Source organism: Neoarius graeffei, chromosome 23, assembly GCF_027579695.1.
Source record: "Neoarius graeffei isolate fNeoGra1 chromosome 23, fNeoGra1.pri, whole genome shotgun sequence".
Taxonomy (NCBI): domain Eukaryota; kingdom Metazoa; phylum Chordata; class Actinopteri; order Siluriformes; family Ariidae; genus Neoarius; species Neoarius graeffei.
Window position 1 is genome coordinate 42,080,303 of NC_083591.1, and position 22,180 is coordinate 42,102,482.

General features: G+C 42.1%; 1 protein-coding gene across 5 annotated transcripts in view; it reads left to right on the top strand.

The window, feature by feature from the left end:
- ankrd12 (ankyrin repeat domain 12) overlaps window positions 1–22,180 on the top strand; it is a 106,657-nt gene that overhangs the window by 6,807 nt on the left and 77,670 nt on the right. Inside the window, exons 1-2 of one of the 5 annotated variants that reach the window (XM_060906197.1) lie at window positions 18,004–18,164; window positions 18,799–18,923. The exons of 3 other annotated variants lie outside the window; for them this stretch is intronic. The gene's annotated coding sequence lies outside the window, so the exon portion shown is untranslated. Of the gene's footprint in view, window positions 1–18,003; window positions 18,165–18,798; window positions 18,924–22,180 lie in introns of those variants that run through there. One more of the 5 variants, XM_060906195.1, reaches the window with a different exon arrangement.

Below are 22,180 nucleotides of genomic sequence, written 5' to 3' on the forward strand. Positions count from 1 at the left end.
ATGAGCATTGCTCATCATGTGAGCAGGGGCTGTTCGTATGGCGGAGAGAGACAGAAACAGGCATGCGTAAGAGCTCACTGACTCACCCTCGTACCCATTAGACATTGCCCTTTGTGTTCAGAGCCGTTCCCGTGAGAGACCCCTTGCTCTGCTTCACAGTCGAGCTGGATGCCATTTTTATTTTTGCCTTGAGCTTTTTTTCCACAACACGAGAAGGGTTTTTTTTTTCTCCCTCGTGTAGACGTTCATTTTTGACTTTCTTTGCTCTTTCAATTCCAAGTTAAAAAGTAGACCATTGTGAATCACTGAACCTCTAACAAGCATATCGACGCTTGTAGCGTGTTAAGTCTGTGCAGCTCTTTCTCCACGTTATTAAAAGCGGTGATGGCGGATTACAGCTCATTATCTTCTGCTTATTCTAAAGAAAGGCATTTTGCTCCACTTCAGCTTCCTACAAACTCTTTACAACGTTGCATATGTAAGATCCAAGCCCGTTCTAAATCGTTGCATTTTATTCACATGATGAAACTTGTCATTTTTTCAGTTTTAGTTTCCTTTTAGAGGTTATCACCAGTGACCTTCAGGGGAGAGGTGTAGATTCACTGCTCTAAAATAGAAAGTATGCCGAGGAACCGTGCTGCACTTTTGCGTATCTGTTGTTTAGATTCTGCTGCAGGCAAAATATTTTCGAACGACTTGAAGGAGAACTGAAGTCGTTTTTAAACGTGCTTTTATTTCTTAATGTGTTGTCCAGTTGCGTTTTCGGTTTTAGTAACCTTGTATCGTGACTCGTATTGGCAGCTAATTGCAATTAAATATTATACTTATCGGCCTATTCGGTTTTTAGCCATTTTGAATTTAGTTCGTTTAGTCCACGGCAGGCGTCTCTTATCCGTGCGATCTTCACGAGACTTCGAAAGGTGAAGTGTCAGCGCCGCCATTTTGAAAACTGTTTTCCAAACGAAATGTTGCACAAAAACGAGTTTAAATGACGATTACTGCCTACTTTTTTTCAAACTTTCCTGATTGCTATCAAAACAAACACAACTTCCAGCTTGATTACGTCAGCATTCGAAAGAGGGCGCGCGTGTCTTTTGACAACGTTGGCAGATGTCTGTCACTTTGATTTCCGCTGTACATTTTACTTCCGTCCTACGATGTCTCGCACAGGTCTCAACGAATGTCGTTTACGGCCATTGCTTTGACAAATGGACTGATGTATTGTGTAGCATATTTCAAACACTCATAACTTGCTATAGCAGTGACAAAATGCATTCCTGTATTTAATAAAATGAGAGAAATAGAATTTTGATGATAAATTTGCCTTCAGTTCTCCTTTCAAGAAAAACACAATTTCTGGGGAAAATCCCTGAAATAAGTCGAGTCCCACCTGAAAGAGCAGTCTGCGTAGGAACGTGGTTGTTCTGTGGCCAGCTGATTGTTCATGGCTGCGGTCTGGACTACGCTGGAAAAAAAGAGTGACTTGTAAAGGTACTTGCTGAATCATTGGATTCTTTTGTATTTAATATCTCTAAATGGAATGAGTCAAAACTAGTGACGTCTCCTCCGGCTACATTGATTGAATGAATCTAATTCAAGATCAATAAGGGAGTACTGTGATACTCAATCACTTAACTTTTTTTTTTTGGATCTCGTTTAATGAGAGTGTTCTTTCGTCTTTAACTACAGGAACTTCCTGATACTCATTTTATCAAGTCTTTACACACAGTCATTTCTGGCTGTAGCTTAAATTCGTGGATAAAAACAGCATCTCTGTTGTATGAAAAAACGAAAATCATAAAGCTCAACGAGCAGAGATGACGATTTGAACTCTGTTCTCCATTATGACCCAGCTGGCAGATTTTAAGAAAACACATGTTGGCTGCAAGTTGTTTTGGTGTGAAGCTTTTCTTGTTATTTTCATACTGCCACCTGCAGTACTGCCAAGTGCAGATATGATAGCCAAGCCAAAGCCACAGAAAGTACCAAAGATTTAAAACTCAGGAAGGTGGTTTTCACTTTGCTCAGCCCTCATAACTGTTTTCTTTACAAGAAGGATGCTTAAAGTTTTTGACAGTTTGCTGTTACAACGTGGAAAACTCATAAATTCACAAAGTGATGCTCATAAAGTAAATTTAGCATTTCGGTTTAATAATGGTGCAATGGTCTGTACAGAATGTAAGGATTGTTTGTATTATTTACTGATGTAGTAAGGTTACTAGCTCAAGTCACCAAAACTAAAACCTAAGCATAGTCCTTACTTAAGGTTTTAATAGTACTAAAAAAAAACCCTGTATATGGAAGGAATAAAATCTAACAGGACATGTCTCATCTCATTATCTCTAGCCACTTTATCCTGTCCTCCAGGGTCGCAGGCAAGCTGGAGCCTATCCCAGCTGACTACGGGCGAAAGGCGGGGTACACCCTGGACAAGTCGCCAGGTCATCACAGGGCTGACACATAGACACAGACAACCATTCACACTCACATTCACACCTACGGTCAATTTAGAGTCACCAGTTAACCTAACCTGCATGTCTTTGGACTGTGGGGGAAACCGGAGCACCCGGAGGAAACCCACGCGGACACGGGGAGAACATGCAAACTCCGCACGGAAAGGCCCTCGCCGGCCACGGGGCTCGAACCCCGACCTTCTTGCTGTGAGGCAACAGCGCTAACCACTACACCACCGTGCCACCCACAGGGCATGTCATTACAGGGAAATACTCTGCAACATGGTGGTGTGATGCATGATAGCATGTTTTATTTTTAATTTTTTTAGCTCTTTGCATATTTGATACTTTATTTTAGGGCTATACAATATAATCAAAATCTCATATTCTGATATCGGTCATTTCATACCCAGATAACAGTATCATAATGCAGCGCATTTTCTGTAAATTCAAAGAATAAATTAAAAAAAATCAGGAATGTAGCATTTTTCGATTATCAAAATAATCAGAAAATAGTTAACTAATAAGTATAAATTTACATTACATGGCATTTAGCAGACGCTGTTATCCAGAGCGATGTACAATAACTACAAAAGTCAGGTACACGAAGTGCTGAACTTCTAGACAAAAGTTCTCATGCCAACTGAAACAAGTGACCGCAATACCTTGTGTAATATTCTGTTGAAGTACCAATACTCAAACAGCCAAGGAAACCAACCAACCATATAAAGTACGACTAAATAGAAAACTCAAATAGCTAACCCCAGGTTAGACCGTACACAGCCTGGGTTGGCCGAGACCGAAACGTAGTTCGGCAGTGGGCAGGGAAGAAGGGGAGTGGTGCAGCCTGAAGAGGTGAGTCTTCAGTCTGTGCTTGAAGGTGGTCAGGGAGTCGGCAGTTCTGACTTCAATGGGAAGGTCGTTCCACCAACAGGGAACTGGGACAGAGAGCAGTCTTGAGTGGATTGAGGAGGAGGAGGGGCTAGGCATCCAGTCGTAGCGGAGTGTAAGGATCTGGCTGGTGTGTCGGGGCGGCTCAGGCTCTGGAGGTATGCTGGCCCTAACCCCTTGAGAGCCTGGTAAGCTAGCACCAATATCTTCAATTTGATGCGTGCTGTGATTTAGGTAGCCAGTGCAGGTCAACAAACAGAGGGGTGTCATGGGCAGAACGAGGGAGGTTGTAGACCAGGTGAGCTGCAGCGTTCTGATGGCAGAAGCTGGAAAGCCAGCAAGGAGAGAGTTGCAGTAGTCCAAGTGGCAGAGGATCAGTGCTTGGACCAGGAGCTGAGTAGAGTCGGTGGTAAGAAAAGGGCGGATGCTTTTGGATGTTGTAGAGGAAGAATCTATACGTCCGGGCCACTGCAGCGATGTTCGCTGAGGAGGAGAGTTTGTCGTCGAACTTGACCCCTAGGTTCTTTGCATTGGATAAAGGAGACCTAGAGATGTCTCCCAGGGAGATGATGGAGCAGGAATGTAGATGACCTATGAGCTTCAGGTGATGGTTGTCCATCCGGCTCTGGATGTCACACAGACGAGCAGAGATGTGAGCGGAGATCTGTGTCAGAAGGAGGAAAAGAGAGAAACAGTTGGGTGTCCTCAGCATAGCAGTGATGGGATAGACCATGAGCAGAGATAATCGGGCCGAGAGACTGCATGTAGAGGGAGAAGAGAAGCGGACCAAGGACTGAACCTTGAGGGACACCGGTGGTAAGTGCTGATACAGTACCAGACTAGGGAACCTGGAAAGGGCGACCGGAGAGATAGGACTTGAACCAGTCTAGGGCTGTCCCACAGATCCCTACAGCTGATGAGGATAACGGGAGGATGTGGTGATCAGCAGTGTCAAATACAGCAGAAAGGTCAAGGAGAATCAGGACGGAGGAGAGGGAGGCAGCACGTGCTGCATAAAGTGCCTCACTGATGGGGAAGTCTGTATTTTGATGAGGTTGCTTAAGTGGTAAAATTGTTGGCATTCACGGTCATAAACAATGTATTTGCCTGTAATTTGGTTGGTCGGGAAGTCGAGCTCTAATTCACAGCTGATAATCAGGTCTGTGCTAACGAGGCCTTAGCAACGCCTAGCAGCCTGTCGTTCATAAAAACAGCATCAGCCACATCCCAAATAACCGTCCAAATGACACAAGATATTGCCGTAAAGAGTGTGATTAGCTGCTCGAAATAAACGATGGAGCATAATGGAAAAATATTTTTTATATCCTCATGCGATAAATATCATTGCGCAGCCCTACTTTATATCGGTTGTATTTAATGCTGTGGAACGGCTGCAAATCAAGTTATTTTCTGTTACGCTTCTGCATATAATGGCTTTAAACGGTTCACCAACCTTTCTTTTACTCTTTCTTGAAATTAATCAGAGAAAGAAATGGCTTTACGTTTTTCTGAAATAAAATAAATGTGACCTTGCACAACACTTTACTGCATCAACTGTTCCACATTTTTGTTGAGTAATAATCTTTTAAAAATCCTTTGTTATTAGTCTTTTATATTATGCGGTTGCTCAATTTTTAATATAAAGCCACAATTTTCCCTCCAGCCTTCGCGACGAGGGCTGAGAACTGAAACTCTGCTCCAAATTAGAACTGAATTCAAAATGCCAAGTACTGCTTCTGCTTATGGGTTCCTAAACAGGATAACCCTTTATTATGCAAACAAAGGCGACGTATCTACAAGGATGCAGCTATCGGTCAGGACCTGTCTACGTGACTGCCGTGCATCAACCCAACAGTCTGTCTGTCCATTTAAATGTGAGCTAGCATGTATGGGTAATTTCACAGCAGTGTGAAAGATGGAACTTTGTGAATGTTCAGTTAATGCTGAAAAGAATAAAGATGTCTTTTATCTACACATTTGACTTTTTTGGAATCGAAACCAGGAATTGATTACTGTCAGAGCTGCACCTTTTACACCTTCTGATCAAGCAGATTTGAGATTTCATGAGCTCTGTGCTAATAAGGTACAATAGTCAGTGGTTTGGTTTTTTTTTTTTTTGTTTCGATGTCATAGTAATGCCTAAATAGTACTAATAGCGAAGGTTGTAAACTTCAGATGTCCACGCAGTGGTATAGTTTCAGGTTATTAAGCAACAATTGAATATTTGATGATATTGAATCATCTTGCTTGCTTGTTGCTTTGATTAATTTCAACCATTACCTTTTAAATTCTTGCGTTGATCCAAATCGTATGATTCTTACATTCCTAATAGAACAGGGATGAAAGTCTTCCGGAAATACCCAGAAATCCGGATATTTGACAAAACTCTTGAAAATCTCCAGTTTTCCGAATGGAGAAATGTATTTTTGGGATTTTTCACATTCCTAGATGCGGCGTAATACTTCGCATCGTCCTTGCATGGGCGCGGTCCTTAAATAGCCCAAACATAGTTCATTGATTCAAGACAGGTGTTCTTTGTTAACGGCGCGCGTGCCGGAGCTCGTAAGGCGCGCCTTAGGGCCTCTGCATGCTCTTGCGACAAGGCTTTCGCAGACAGCTTTTCGCAGACAGTTGTAATTTATCATTGAGCGGGGAGTAATAGGCGTGCACGATGTTATTCACCACCACAACGCAAGGGGGCGCGAAGTCATGAAATCGCTAGAAGTAGTTGGTGGGTGTGGTTCGTGGAGTGTTTTATCCTCCGGTTACTTATAATGACTAGAACTGGAGTCGTATAGATGTACGTACTTCCTCGATCAACTGCTCTTTGTGCTGCTCCATCTTCGCTCGTGTTTTTAAAAATGGCGGTCGTGAAAACAAACCGAAGCGGAAGTGCATGTACAGCAGATGTAGAGTGGACCAATCAGAGCCCTCTTGTTTGCGACGCTGTCTGCGAGGCTTCTGCGGTGGTCACAATTTTTGGGAGGTGCGCGCAGAGCGTCTGCGAAGGGGGGGGCTACGCAGATGCCATCTGCGACGCCATCTGCGAGGACTGCGTTGTCAGCATAAATTGGCCTTTAAGGTGCACGTGCTAAGGCGCGCAGGACTGACACCGTTCTGCGCAAGCGCAACACAATCGCACTAGAAAGCATGTTCAAGCTGCCGGTGTAGCTGCAGTCTTTTTAGTTGCAAATTACAAGTATTTCTTCATGTTAATAATTCACCATGTCAAAACAAGCAAAACTTTCCTCCTTCTTTCGACGTGAAGAGAGGTAAGCATTTATTTATTTATTTATTTATTTTTCCATCAAAGTTGCATTTTGTGGTTTCGAAGCTAAGGGCGTATTCACACCTACGTTGTTTGGTCCGGACTGAACGACTAAACGAACCAAATTTCCCTTGGTCCGGACCTTTTGGGTTGGTCTGAATACAAACCACCGAACTCTGGTCCGGACCAAACAAGCGGACCGAGACCGAGCTGCAAGGTCGGACTCGGTCCGGACCAAAGGAACTCTGGTGCGGACCTTTTGGAGGTGTGAAAGCAGACCGGACCTAATCTGACAGTTTTGCTTTTTTGTACCTCGGGAGCTTCCGTTGTTTGTCGAGCATTATGGGAAAGAGTGTCTTGACATTCCACTGCAAAGCGCAAACACTGTTTCGGTTGTCAAGGGAACCTTACAACAGTCGTTCAGTCATTCAGACCAGTGGTAGGCTAGACTACAGAGTACAAAAAATGAGTAGGGGGCAAACGTGGGCCGAGGAAGAAACGCGTACCCTTGTGGATATATGGGCAGATGTCCACATATGAGCTTTTGGAGAGAACACACAAAAATGGCGACGTGTTTGCTGTATTCAGTGAGAAAATGAAGGAGAAGGGGTTCACGCGCTCCCCAGAACAATGTCAGCTAAAAGTGAAGAAACTCTGTCAGACCTGCATTAAAATCAGGGACATTCTTTCAAAAAGTGGCGGTACTAGCGACGCAAAAAAGAAATTCATCTATTACGATGGATAAGGCGAATATCCCGACACATACCTCCTCCGTCTTGCGTGAAGAGCCAGAACTGTCACAACATGATGTGCGCTCATCAGCGCTATCCTCCGTAGCCGCCTTGCCCTTTGTCGTCGTCGTTGATAAATTACTTGTACAACAGCATAGTAATCGCACAATTGTGAAAACAGTAAAAACTGGAAAAAACATATAGCTTTGATGACATTAAAAAGAATAACAGCACGGAAAGCCTCCATGACTACTTTTGAACTTGACGCTTTGTGCACGTGTCGTCTCTGACCAATAGCTGAACGACCTCAGGGCGCGTGGCTTTGTTGACAGATTTTGGTCCGCTTACTAAAATGTACGGTGTGAAAGCGAACCGCACCAAAATGAAAAAAATAAAAAAAAACATTTGGTTCGGACCAAAGCAAGTGAACTATCGAACTATCCTGGTCTGAATACACCCCAAGTTTTGGTGCCGTTTCTAGAACACAACATCAAGAAAATGTGGAAGAAACCGCAATAATGGAAGAGTCGGTTTCTAAGCTGCCTAAAACTAGCAATGATAATTATTTTTTGTTCCATAATGTACTCAGGCTGCCAGTCAGTGTGTGACCCCCTGAAAAATCCTAGCTACACCCCTGATTTACATGAGAAATTTGGTATTCATTGGTGTGTTTAAATTTACAGACAATATGAACTAATGTAAACAATTGGCTTCAACTCGCATAAATATGAATTGGAAATTTTTAGTTCACTTTAGCCTATGCAAACGCACAACTCTACTAAAAGATTGATAAACGAGGCTCGATGTCCCCAACATTGAAACCTGAAAGCTTTAGAAACTCTAATTCCCCTTTTCCACCAAAGCAGTTCCAGGGCTGGTTCGGGGCCAGTGCTTAGTTCGGAACCGGGTTTTCTGTTTCCACTGACAAAGAACTGGCTCTGGGGCCAGAAAAACCGGTTCCAGGCTAGCACCAACTCTCTGCTGGGCCAGAGGAAAGAACCGCTTACGTCAGCGGGGGGTCGGAGTTGTTAAGACCAGCAACAATAACAAGACCGCGAAAGGTCGCCATTTTTAAGCGACGAGAAGCAGCAGCTGCACAAACGCGAAGTCATCCATTATTGTTGTTGCTGCTGCTTCTTCTTCTCCGTGTTGTTGTTGCGTCGATGTTCGCACCAAGGTTTATGCAAACGCAGCGACGTAACTGACGTGGCTCCCCTTAGCACCCCGAGCTATGGAAAAGCAAACTGGTTCTCAGTTGGCTCGCAAGTTGTGAACCAGCTCTGGAACTGATTTGGTGGAAAAGGGGTAACACAGGCCTTTACTTTTTAACAGTACTGTTTTGGGATTTTGCTGAGTTTACCTTCAACTGTCTGATTTTTTTTTTTTTCAAAGTAGTTAACTGTGTAGCCAGGAAAGTCACCGCGTTTTCTAAATGCACTCCTGAAAATTACTCATTAACTAGGGGAATTAAATTTGATATTTTTGACATGTTAATCATTAATGTACATGAAAGAAAAAGGCTTAAAAGTTATAACTTGTTCTTGTGAAAATAAGTACTAAAATGCACGAGAATGCAGGGTTTGCATGTTATTAAAATATTTTCGGGGGACATTCCCCCCATCTTAGTTTGACTTTCAAAATTTCAGGGTTTTTTTTTTTTTCTTCTTTGCTCCACTTTCATCTCGAAAATAGAAGCATGATAAAATCAAAGTATATATCTGATGTGATGCATTATTTTTTTTTTTTTATCCCAGCAGTCATAGAACAGGTCTGGGGGCACCTAGTTTTATCAGACATTTTATTAAAATACAAAAACTTAAATCAACGAGGTGGCATTATGAATATTTAATTGTGCTTCATGGGATGGTTAGGGTCTCCAGGCATGCAGCTCTTTCCCAGCTTGCTTCTGTAGCTCCCTTCTCCAAGCTTCCCGACTTCATGTTGCCATAAACTGTTGAGAGATTAAGTCCATATTGGTGCAGTGTTTTGAGGGTGTACTCACACTAGATGATCTGTACAATGCCTGAGCCCGAAAGTCTGGTTCGTTGGATTAGTGTGATCACTGCATGCCATGCTCAGTTAGTCCACTTGGAAGAGGTGGGCTTGGGCATGGTTCACTTGGACTCGGGCACAGGACAGATCAGTATGATTGCTAACTGTGCCCAAGCACGAACCTTGACCGCTATGATGTGCAGTTTTTTATTTGTTTTTTTTTAAATTCATTCAAGATTATTTTGGTTTACAACAGGTCTGGTTATCACCTTATCGATGAACATGAGTTGTAGTCAGTGAGTAAAGCTGCAAATACCTCACTCGGTGTCAGCTGCCTCCACAAAAATCTTATGCGTGCAGCACGATTTAATGCAAATCACCGCGTTGCATAATTAATCAATCTGTACAACATGCGAGTGCCCAGAACTACTCCAAATAAGCCAAAATAAGTCACAATGTCATCCTGGTATATGAGGGCACTTTTCTTCAGCACAGAAAATTGTATCGTGATTTATGTGAGAGCAGGCAAGTGGGAAGGGGATACAATCATGCTTGGGCACAGTACAAGCCAACTGTGCCTCGCATGACTGTGCCCTCCTAGTTGCATCCTTGAACCCACTACTGAACTATAACCGCCAACAGTTGAATATTAATCTGGTCCTTGAGGAGTGGGGACGTTTGGCTGAAGGAGTTTCGGCACCCTTTCCTAATCACTCCAATCCATGTAATAAATCAACCAGTCCCTTGCAGGGCCCAGTGGGATTTGTCTTTTTTTTTAATCCTATATTGTGAAGCGGGGGGCGGCACGGTGGTGTAGTGGTTAGCGCTGTCGCCTCACAGCAAGAAGGTCCGGGTTCGAGCCCCGTGGCCGGCGAGGGTCTTTCTGTGCGGAGTTTGCATGTTCTCCCCGTGTCCGCGTGGGTTTCCTCCGGGTGCTCCGGTTTCCCCCACAGTCCAAAGACATGCAGGTTAGGTTAACTGGTGACTCTAAATTGACCGTAGGTGTGAATGTGAGTGTGAATGGTTGTCTGTGTCTATGTGTCAGCCCTGTGATGACCTGGCGACTTATCCAGGGTGTACCCCGCCTTTCGCCCGTAGTCAGCTGGGATAGGCTCCAGCTCGCCTGCGACCCTGTAGAACAGGATAAAGCGGCTACAGATAATGAGATGAGATGAGATCAGATGAGCGCTTTGCCATATGAATCTGACAAGAATGTTGAACTGTACTGCACCTGAGGCATCTTGACTTTCTCGAGCAGTTGCAAGCGATTCAGCACTTCATTTTCAGAAATGTTTCAAGGAGAACTGAAGGAAAATAATTTTTATTCTCAATTCTATTTATCTCATTTTATTAAATACAAGAATGCATTTTTGATAGCTATGTCGTCACTGCTATAGCAAGTTATGAGTGTTTTGAAATATGCTCTGTAATATATCAATCCATATGTCAAAGCAATGGCTGTAAACGACATTCATTGAGACCTGTGCGAGACATCGGAGGACAGAAGTAAAACGTACAGCGGAAATCAAAGCGACCGACATCTGCCAACGTTGTCAAAAGACACGCGCCCTCTTTCGAATGCTGACATAATCAAGCCGGAAGTTGTTTGTTCTGAGAGCAATCAGGAAAGTTTGAAAAAAGTAGGCAGTAATGGTCATTTAAACTCCGTTTTTGTGCAATATTTCGTTTGGAAACAGTTTTCAAAATGGCGGCACTGACACCTGGCTGACTTCACGTTTCGAAGTCTCGCACAAGTCTCGTGAAGATCTCGCAGATGAGCGGCGCCTGCCGTGGACCAAACGAACTAAATTCAACATGGCTAAAAACCAAATAGGCTGATCAGTGTAATATTTAATTGCAATTAGTTGGCAATACAAATCACGATATAAGTAAGATTACTAAAACCGAAAATGTAATTGAATAACACCGTTAATTAAGAATAGAGCAAGTTTAAAAATGACTTCAGTTCTCCTTTAAATGCTCACCCACTTTTGTTCTTTTGGTCATGGAATGGTGGATGCTTAAGAAGTCTTCAAAAAAATTTCGATCACCTACATTTGTTTTTACTGGGAATCTGTTAGATTTAAAAATGAACGTCAGCTAGAGTTCAGTCCCGCAGGATGATAAAATCCGCCATTATAATGACACAGCAGCAGGTGTAAAGCCTCGCTTTTATATTCGCATTTGCCACATCATGATTGCAGTTTTATGGAAATAAATTCATGATGCGTAATTGCGATCATATCACCATGTCTGACACAAACCACAGGAAAAGACACCTGATGGAAACTCCCTAGTCATCTGGAAACAGAGGCTGCATTTATCACTGATGCCATCCTAAAAAGCTAACATCATGAGTAAGGCTAAAGGGGTATTTTTTAGAAAGCGTGTTTTATCATTTTCTGTCATGAGCTATTACATATCAGATTTTGAATGGATGACACTTTCAAAAAGGTGCCCACGAAACCAGGCGTGTTAAAAATGGTGGGGACAAGTCCTCGATGTCCTAAGTCAATGGCAGACTGAAAGGACTGGATGGCATAAAGGATAAATGTATTGTCTGTACTGCATTTAAGATGTGTGTATGCGGCAGTATTACTGTAAAACTAGCAGAAAAGAGGTCACAATGTTTCTGGATACACAGCTGAACATGCGGTGCCACGCTGCAGCCTGTCAGCATTCGTCTGAAGGTTGGTCGACACTCGGTACTGTAGATACTCGTGGCACGCTGCTGGGCATGTGCACCTCTGCACTCGACGCTTCTCCATAAACCCATAAATCTGTATCCCAGCTGGGGATGAGGAGACTTGGGCTCTATTACCTTTCTGACAGCAAAAGGCATCCAACAGACAATTTATTGTTGAAGCATTCAGGCAGTCTGAACTGTCAAGACTGTCAGCATCCAAAAGCATTTTCTTCCAAGAGGCCTACTCTGGCTGTCTACATGGAATATAAGGCCAGCTTTGATAAAATTAAGAACCAGGCTTATACGGCCATTCAGAATGCTTAAAGGAGATGCGCAGAGCCTTTATTTTTAAATAAATTTCCGAGCGGAGAGTATCTCCATCCTTGACTCTTGTATGCTGCATAAATGGGAATAAAAAAATATATATTTTTGAGAGCTAAAATCGACCGCAAAGTTGGCATTCGAGCTGCCCCACTGAGCCAGCCAGCCCCAAGTGCATGACGTCACAGCGGTAACCGGTTTTAAGGCCAAGGCCTTTTACAACTATAGACCAAAGTCATATAAATAAAAATTTATGGTGAAAATAAGAAATAGCGTTACCGACTTGCTCAACTAAGACTGATTTGACGTCACTGATTGTGGGTTGACTCTCATTAAAACAGGATGGGTGTTATAACTTTGCAACATACATGTACATGCATGCATTTTCACTGATAAAACGTAAAAGGCTAATTAAATAATCAGATGAACTGAGACGATCACATTCTGAAGCAAATTAAATCTTATACCGGTAACTTAAACACAATACTAGTTACATGTATTAATCTAAATGGAGGTAAACATGTTTTTGTTGTTTGGTACCCAAATGCGAGTCGGAGCTTACCCGTCTGCATTCTCACTTCTTGAAGGCCGACCTTGTGGCCGATTTGTTTTGAAACAATCTGACTTTCAGTTCTCCGTTCATTCACTTCTTCCACGTAAGGGCGAGATGGCAACTAGGGATCGACCGATATGTTTTTTTTCAGGACCGATACCGATTATTATGGAATTGGGATGCCGATAACCGATATGTGCAACCGATAAATGTAAACATTATAGGCTAATTCACATGAAATTAAACATGGCACACACTGACGCAGACCTTCATATCCATGAAATGTATGTTTAATTGTAAAATTGAACATGAAATTTTGTGCAGGGAGATGCCAGCAGCATTTGTACAATAAAGTCAAACGTTAGTTCGAATAAAATGAGAAATAAAATAATAAAATAAATATTCACCAATAAAAAAATAAATCACTCCCTACTATATTACAGCTCACCATTTTCAGTGGAAAATAAATGAAAATACACTCTGGATTCTTTTACACTAAGAACTAAGTAAGACTTACCAACTTCAAGTAGTTTTTAAATAGCAAATCAAGTGTAGGGAGCTGCCTGCAGCATTTTTTTAAAAAGTAAAATCAAACATAAAGTAGGCGATCACTCCCTATTATGTAACAACTTAACAAGTAACCGTCTACATTCTAATGCTTTTAATGCCCAAGCCTAATATTCCCAATTTAGGAGGATTATATTGTAGTGAAGGAAGCATTACATGTAGTTTCAGCGAGATTAGTTGGTTGTAGGTTAATTCAAGTGCTTCCTTCCGTAAGCTAAGTTTGCCTGGCTACACAGATGCAAATGGACAATATTAACGAGTAGTAGATGAAGAATGTAAACATATAATGATGTTGTGCTTTTGCAACTTGTGTGTTTGTGACTTATTGCAGCAAAAGCAGCGTGTCCTTACCTTGAAGTGGGATCTGCTTCTGCCCGAGTGCCCATACGGCCACCTTGAAACAGTTCACAGCGTTTAGCTACACGTGTTGATTGGCTGTATCCCTTGTGCCGCTTCTGCCCGAGTGCCCGTACAGCCGCCTTGAAACAGTTCACAGCGTTGAGCTACACGTGTCGATTGGCTATATCTCTTGTGCCAAACAAATCAGATGTTGTGGTGGGCGGGACCGTGTTCTTGAACTCAGAGAGGCGAGTGCAGGAAAGGACGTGCAGTGACAGTCGCGTTAGGAACGAAATGGCTGCAAAAAGGCATGTTATCGGCGGAAATTATGGCCGATACCGATAACCCTAAAAATGCAGAATATCGGCCCGATATATCGGCCAGGCCGATTATCGGTCGACCCCTAATGGCAACAATATCCAGTGAAGAAATCAGGCAGCTGCTCCACTCATTCTCCATACTGAGTACTCCGCCATTACTGCTCAGCTCAGGCAATTACTCAAACCTGGGACGGAACAGGACGTCACCAGTTTTAGCAACAATCACGGGGAGGTCACTGCCCGAGCGATATGTCACGTCTCATCCTGGGTTTTACCAACAACCCTCAGCTCATGCTCCGGGAGAACTGGTGCAACTGAACTTGCTTTCCTTTTTAAAAAAAATTAAATACTTTCCTTTTCTTGTAGTTTTCTTTAATTGTTGGTACTGCACCCTCTTTCAGTACGGGCTTATAGCCAACGCTCCTCAACAGATCGGAGGTCTCGTACGAGTCTTCAGTAAAATGTGCAGAGGAGAGACCACTTTGTAGGTGCCCAATGTGCCCGTGAACTTCTTGCAAAACGTGTCCAAATCTTTGCAGTTTGAACATTCTTGGGCCATGAATGCAATGTAAATCCACCTTCTGTCATGTTGCTGCACCCGCCAGCAACACATCTATGTGGCATGGTGATAAATTAGCTCAAAATGGAGGATCGGAGTTGCAGTCAGCTCTGTGTTTTAGTATAGCGGAAATGGCGATGAGACCGATAGCCTTCCTGCTGTGACATTATGGACGTCAAGGTTATTCACTCAGACCGCTACCTATATAAATCACTTTAATCATAAAAATTACTATATTAGATTTATTATTAACGCTTAAAACTATTCCTGTGCCGTTCTTGAGGTTTCAAGGCATTTATAAACGAAAGTGAGGCCATGGCTCTGCGTATCTGCTTTAAACAGATGAGTGTCTGCTAGTTATCCCATTTCCACCACTATGCATCTCAAACCTGTCGGGTCTTCTTGCAGGTTGGGGTGTTGGAGAGGTTCATGACATGCGTTCTCAACTTCTGGTCTTGGTAAACAACTTGTCTGTGTTGTTTGTGCCTTTTGAGGACTAGGAAGTCTGTTTAGTGGACTTGGGGTTGAGAGCGGGGGACTATCTTGTCGATCCCTCACTCATCTAGGATCGACACGACTGACTTATCAAAGCCATGGGAGGATTTTTGGCTTTCGAAAGAAGTTTCGAGCCCTACTGCTCCTGACATCACTAGCCATCACTGTTTTTCAGTACTGTTGCGTTACCGGTCATTGGTTTAACCTGTTATTATTGGTCGTGTGGATATTAGAATGTAAAGAAAAAAGATTCAAATTGGAAGAATTGGTCCAGCGTTCTCCAATATGGCTGTATCCGTTTACAAGCCTTGATCTGGTTTGAATCAGAAAGGAAAACACTTTAAAACCTTCAAGATACTGCTACTGAATATTGATGCACATGCACACCACTTTTCACACGTGCGTGAGCAAGTGTCTTGCTTATTAAACCAAAAAAACTTTGAACTACTTTGGATTCAGCAAATTTCAGCAGGATGTCTCAACATGCACGTACTGCTGTGTGCAAAACGTTCAACACTCAAACCTTGCTCCAACCTGTGAAGGTGACGCAGGGACAGCGTTAACCAAAAGGAAGCTGCAGCTAAAGATATAACCGGTAATGTTTGTGTTAGCTGTTTCTTTCAGAGCTCGATTCCTCACATTTCTAACAGGTTGAAAAGTAAAAGTTGAAGCGGTCAGTAACCGTATTTGCAAAGACCAGCTCCCCGATAGCACGACAGAAAATGTTAAAGATGATAATTGCATCGGCTGGAACGCAGATACACGGTACCGAGTTGCTGCACGAGGGGAAGTAAGAAAAATGAGAAAAACAAACATGAACGCATGTCGTACTACTTCTCAGCTAAATAAAGACCCTGAAGAAATGTTTTAAAATGGTTCCTAGCGGAGTCAGAACCAGGGCACATGGGAGCATGTTGAATTTGACTGAGCTGAATCTTATTGGCCCTGAAACGATGCGTATCAGAGCACAAGTGTGTTTTTAAGTGTACTGAAAAGGTTGCCTTGTTGAACTGTCTGTCTTTTTGTTGTTGTATATTAGCTGTTGAGATTTGATGATCCTGCATAGCCTGATCTGGGGCTGTGTGAAATCTCATATCGCGATAATGTCATTTCATATCCAGATACTGCCTTTTCTGCAAATTCAAAAAATAAATAAATCAAACGTAGATATTTTTAATTAAAGATCAGGAATGTAGCATTTTCAGATTATCAAAATCATCACGAGCGTTAAAGAATTATAATTAGAAATTGAAAGTATAAACCTGGTACAAGTGCATATTTTGGCAAGGTAGTCGATGATGACGGTGGTAAAATCGCTAGCATTAGCAATCCAGAGTTTAAGAAAACAGCTAGTTATCAATACAAAACCTGAAATGATCATAACAAAAAATGAGTCCCTTATTTCACACAAGTCCTGGTCTGACTGGTAATATTAATTTCTTAATAAACACCGTGTTATTTGGCTGGAGGAAAAGCCTGATCCACAGCTAATAACTAAGTCCATGCTAATGAGGCCTTGCGCCACATTTCAACATCGGCCGTATATGTAAGTGAGGCAACCGGAAGTCCATTCATTCCAATGGAACTTTGATGATCTCTGTGTTTGAACCCCCCCGGTCTGGAATTTGCCTCCGGTACGTTGAAAATTAACTTTTGCTGCAGGTTTCAGAGACACCATATGCACAGGAAGTTAGCATTAGAAAAACAAATAGCTAACGGGTTATTTATTTCCTTCAGTTTAGTTGCCTGACTGCTGATAGTCATGTAATTTGTATAATTAAAAATAAGTTAATTTAGCTAAAATACACCACATGGAGAGAAGTTAAATAAAAGTAGGAGAGTTCATTCAACACCTCTGGAGAGAGAATTTATGTAATCGGGTACCTTTTGCAGTGGACCCATGGCTACATATGATGTGGTGGCATTTCGATTCATCTGTTTAAAAAAATGCATTTCCTTGCATTGAACACTAAAGGGCCATTACGTATCTTGTATACCCTGTGTCCGAAATCGCTCACTCGTTCACTAGTCCCTACGTCGGGAATTACTATATAGAGGACTATATATAGTGAGCGCATTGGTAAAATGAAAAAACGCTTGACGTCATTACTGTCGCACAATTAAAACGTGCCAGATCAGTCGGCTGGTGGGTTTTCAAAATAATAAATACATGCATGTGTTTTTGTGATAAATACATATTATACTGAGCGTATTTCCCACATTAATCAATAGAGTACCTGCATCTTTCAGTTCTTTTAAATCAAGGCTGAATAATTTCTTCTTTGCCGCTGACTTTTATTAAATCAAATTTGAAGCTTTTAATTTGATTTCTTTCAGCGCGACTACAGTGCATGATGGGATATATTGCTTTGGTTAGTGACCATCGGTTGTACCTTACTTTTCGTGATGCATTATGGGAAACTTTGAATGCACTATATAGGGTGTAAATAATCCTCACTAAGGTTTCGGACAGCACTACAATATGGCGTCACCACTATATAGTGAGTAGGGAGCGATTTCAGACCCAGGGATAGAGTTATGGACGTCAAACAAAACTGCGTTGAAACGAGGTGTAAGCAACGACTAGCAGTCTGTCGTTCAGAACAGTGGCGACCGTCCAAAATAAACCATCCAAATGATGAAAAATAGTGCTGGTGTGATTTCTAACCAAGTGGCAACCTCCGGTCCTGAAAAGTGAAGCCAGTGCAGAAGTGCTGAAATCTGCAGTTCCTCGACTGGCCACTTGAGGCTGGCTCCAAGAGCGAGTCAGTTCCCATCGACTGTATGGGGGGGGTCAGTTTTTATATAATTCAGCAGTTTAAATTGTATTGAGCCAGACGTTTATACATAATTAGGGGCGGGGCCTATTTGAATGACAGCTGGGTTTGCATCATCTTGTTAGCTGGCATTGCCTCAGAACGTACCTCAGAACGTGCCTCAGAACTTATCTCAGAACTTGACCATGGCTGTGTTGGCTCCGGGTGTTTCGGTAAGTGAGATTTTAGTGTTAATTTTATTATGTTAGCACTAGTTAATTATCCTGTTTAAAAATGTCTCTGATTCACTTAACATTAGCATAATTAGTTGGGACAGTTTGCTAGCTAGTTATGCTAACATTATACACAACTGTAGACTGTCGAAAGGCGAGATAGCTTAGTGTGTAACGTTAGCCTACACTTGTGGTGTGTGAATAAGGTTAGCTATCACAATACATGCCCACGTTATAGGAGCTTAAAGGGAGAATAAACTAATCTCATATTCTACGTTAGTTGAATGGCAGTGCGAGCAACTTGTCAGTAATTCAAGTTCTTGGTGTTTGTAGCACATATAGCCAACAAACTCTTTGGCTAGTTTGCTAATTCAGGTATATTCGTAGAGCTATATTGTTACAGCAGGTGTGTGTACAAGATGTTAAGTTGGTTGGGGGGAAAAAATGTGGACAGTGAGTGATGCGGAGACTGAAAAAGAAAGACACGTGTGGAAAAAGGGGAAAGACAGAGCCCCAAAATTTTGACTGGTTTCGCCTAAAAAGGTGCTGACCGACATTTTGTGCTGTGATCGCTGTGTGCGGAGCCCTGTGGAGAACGCATTATGTTAATCCTAACTGCTTTTGTGTTGTCCAGCTTCACTATCCCCGCCCCTTTCTCCATTTGTGGACTAGCCGGGAATTAGGCGGAGTCAGGTGCTGTCAAATGGCGACGCCCGTCGCCTCCTTATTTGAGCTTCAGACCAGCTCTTCAGAAAGCCTGTAAGTGACGTCATGGAGGCTTTGTCCATTCTTTTTAAAAGTCTGTTTTTGTGACACAACTAAACAAACAGTGGAGCTTAATATGAAACGATAGACTAGAAAGATTTTCTGTTGTCACATGATGTATTATATTGTATTGCACAGCCATAGCCTGACCTTAATGATGGAAATAAATTGTCCGGGTGTTCTGTTTTACCCAAAAGCTCTAGTGAATAAGGAAACTTTTTTTTGTTCTGTTAGGTGAGAATGTAATACAGGCTGTTTAATAGGAGTGCATCATTGTATCTGGGGTATATTTACTGATCTGATTGCGTTTGGTGTCGGGCAGGAATACACGGGTCCAGTCGTGAAACGTTTAGCCAAGTTTATCGTTTCCCTGCTTCAGTGCTCGAGAGTCCAGGTTTCCCGGATTTAGACGTTTTAATAATATTTTTAGTTGATCTGCCTTTTAAATGTTTCATCATACCTGTCTATTCACTGGCTTTTCTGTAGATTAATGAGATGGATAGATAAAGAAATAGAAAACAGTCCTTCCTTGGTTTTGTTAGGATTTCAATATGGTGATCTTCCATCCATCCATCCATTTATTTACACGGGTAAGATGAGTCACGCTTGGGGAACTGTGCTAAACCTTTTCCTCAGTGAGATCCAAACTTTTTTTTTTTTTTTTTTTTTTTGTCAGGACCATCCTCAGTTATAGTTTGGCAAAAACCAAATATGGATCCATGTCAAATTGAAAGCAGCTGTTGAAATTTTGAAAATAAAAACCCAGCATCTGGAGCTTTTCCATTTTCTCTGTTAAAGCTTTTGGCAGGAACACTTTTCACCCAGTTCTGACATGTGCTGTGGGTTAACGTGTGACATAGGTTAATACGTTCAAACCAAACCCAACGCTTTTTTTTTTTAAACCACAAATCTGTATTTATTTAGAGAATTTTGACAGCATAGTGCCTTTTGAAAGCAAGTCAGCTGCTCACTGTAGACTGACCAGTGTGCCACAGTGGTTTCAAAGAGGATGTGAAAAGGAAAGTCTTCTACATGCCTTAAAATGAGTTGTGCGCAATAAACAGCGAAGTACATAAACCAGAGTACATGCTGGAATGCACGTGCGTGTGTGGTGGAGCATGCAGATTGCACAACACTCTCAGCTGGTGGTTGTTTGTAGTGCTTCTAACGGCTGCTGAGTTGTTTGGCAGCCATGTGCTTCTCTGAGAGTACAGAGGTTTTGTTTTGAAGCAGTTGAAGTTTCTAACCTGATTTTGTCTCCGAAATGTACTTTGACCCTGAATATTTGTGTAAATATCAGAAATGAAACGAGTTCATACAGTTAGAAATCAGTTAGAAGTTAAATTAGAAAGTATTACATTTATGCTAAAATCTGAAGACTGAGATGAAGGAAGACATACATTGTTATACACCGAGTGCAGAATTATTAGGCAAGTTGTATTTTTGAGGATTAGTTTTATTATTGAACAACAACTATGTTCTCAATCAACCAAAAAGACTCATAAATATCAAAGCTGAATATGTATGGAAGTTAGAGTGGGGTGTCTTTAGTTTTGGCCATTTTAGGAGAATATGTATGTGTTCAGGTAACTTTCACTGTGCAGAATTATTAGGCAACTTAATAAAAACCAAATATGTAGCCATTTCACTTATTTATTTTCACCAGGTACACTGATATGACAACTCCAGATTTGCAAATAAAACATGTCTGACATACAAAAACAAATCAGTGACCAATATAGCCACCCTTCTTCATGAGGACACTCAAAAGCCTTCCATCCATAGATTGTCAATTTCTTTATCTGTTCACGAGCAACATTGTGTGCAGCAGCAACCACGGCCTCCCAGACGCTGTTCAGAGAGGTGTACCGTTTTCCCTCTTTGTAGACCTCACGTTTTATAACGGACCACAGGTTCTCTATGGGGTTTAGGTCAGGTGAACAAGGGGGCCATGTCATTATTTTTTTCACCTTTCAGACCTTTACTGGCTAGCCACGCAGTGGAGTATTTGGACGCATGAGATGGAGCATTATCCTGCATGAAAATCATGTTCTTTTTGAAAGATGCTGACTTTTTCCTATACCACTGCTTGAAGAAGGTTTCTTCCAGGAACTGGCAGTAGGTCTGGGAGTTGAGTTTGAGTCCATCCTCAACTCGAAAAGGTCCAACAAGCTCGTCTTTGATGATACCAGCCCATAGCAGTACTCCACCTCCACCTTGCTGGCGTCCGAGTCGGAGTGGAGCTCTGTGCCCATTACTGATCCAGCCACAGGCCCATCCATCTGGCCCATCAAGAGTCACTCTCATCTCATCAGACCACAGCACCTTAGAAAAACCAGTCTTAAGATATTTCTTGGCCCAGTCTTGACGTTTTATCTTGTGTGCCTTACTCAGTGGTGGTCGTTTTTCAGCCTTCCTTACCTTGGCCATGTCCCTCAGTATTGCACACCTTGTATTCTTTGACACTCGAGGAATGTTGCAACTCTGGAATATGGCAGAACTGGATGCTAATGGCTGCTTGTTAGCTTCATGCTTGATTTTCCGCCTTTTTTTTTCCACACGCTTCTTTCAACCCTGTTGACTATTTGCAATGAAACGCTTGATTGTTCGGTGATCACGTTTCAACACCTTCGCAATTTCAAGAGTGCTGCATCCGTCTGCAAGACATCTCACAATTTTAGACGTTTCAAAGTCTGTCAGATCTCTCTTCTGACCCATTTTGCCAGAGGAAAAGAGGTTGCCTAATAATTATGCACACCTGATATAGGGTGTTGATGTCATTAGACCACACCCCCTCTCATTACACAGATGCACAGCACCTGATATACTTAATTGGTAGTGGGCTTTCAAGTGGGACAACATGCATTAAAAGGATGTTGTGGTCAAAATGCTCACTTGCCTAATAATTCTGCACTCAGTGTATAAGAACAGATTAGGAAGCTAATTTTCTTCACAACTAGAATACACAAGCTGTGACTTGTAATTCCCCGCCTACAACCAGTCAAAACCACACACACACAAAAAAAAATGCCCTTCAACTTGGGACAATCTTCTCAACTAAGAGGTTCCTTCCCTGTTCACATAGTGACGTCAAATTAACATGGCTGCGCACGCTGAAGTGAAGTATTGGTTTCAGATCAGTTATGATGTAGACGCAGCACTTGGTTAAATCTATGACCTTAAAGCAGATACGCAGAGCCTTTATTCTTAAATACATTTCTGAGTGAAGAGTATCACCATCCTTGACTCTT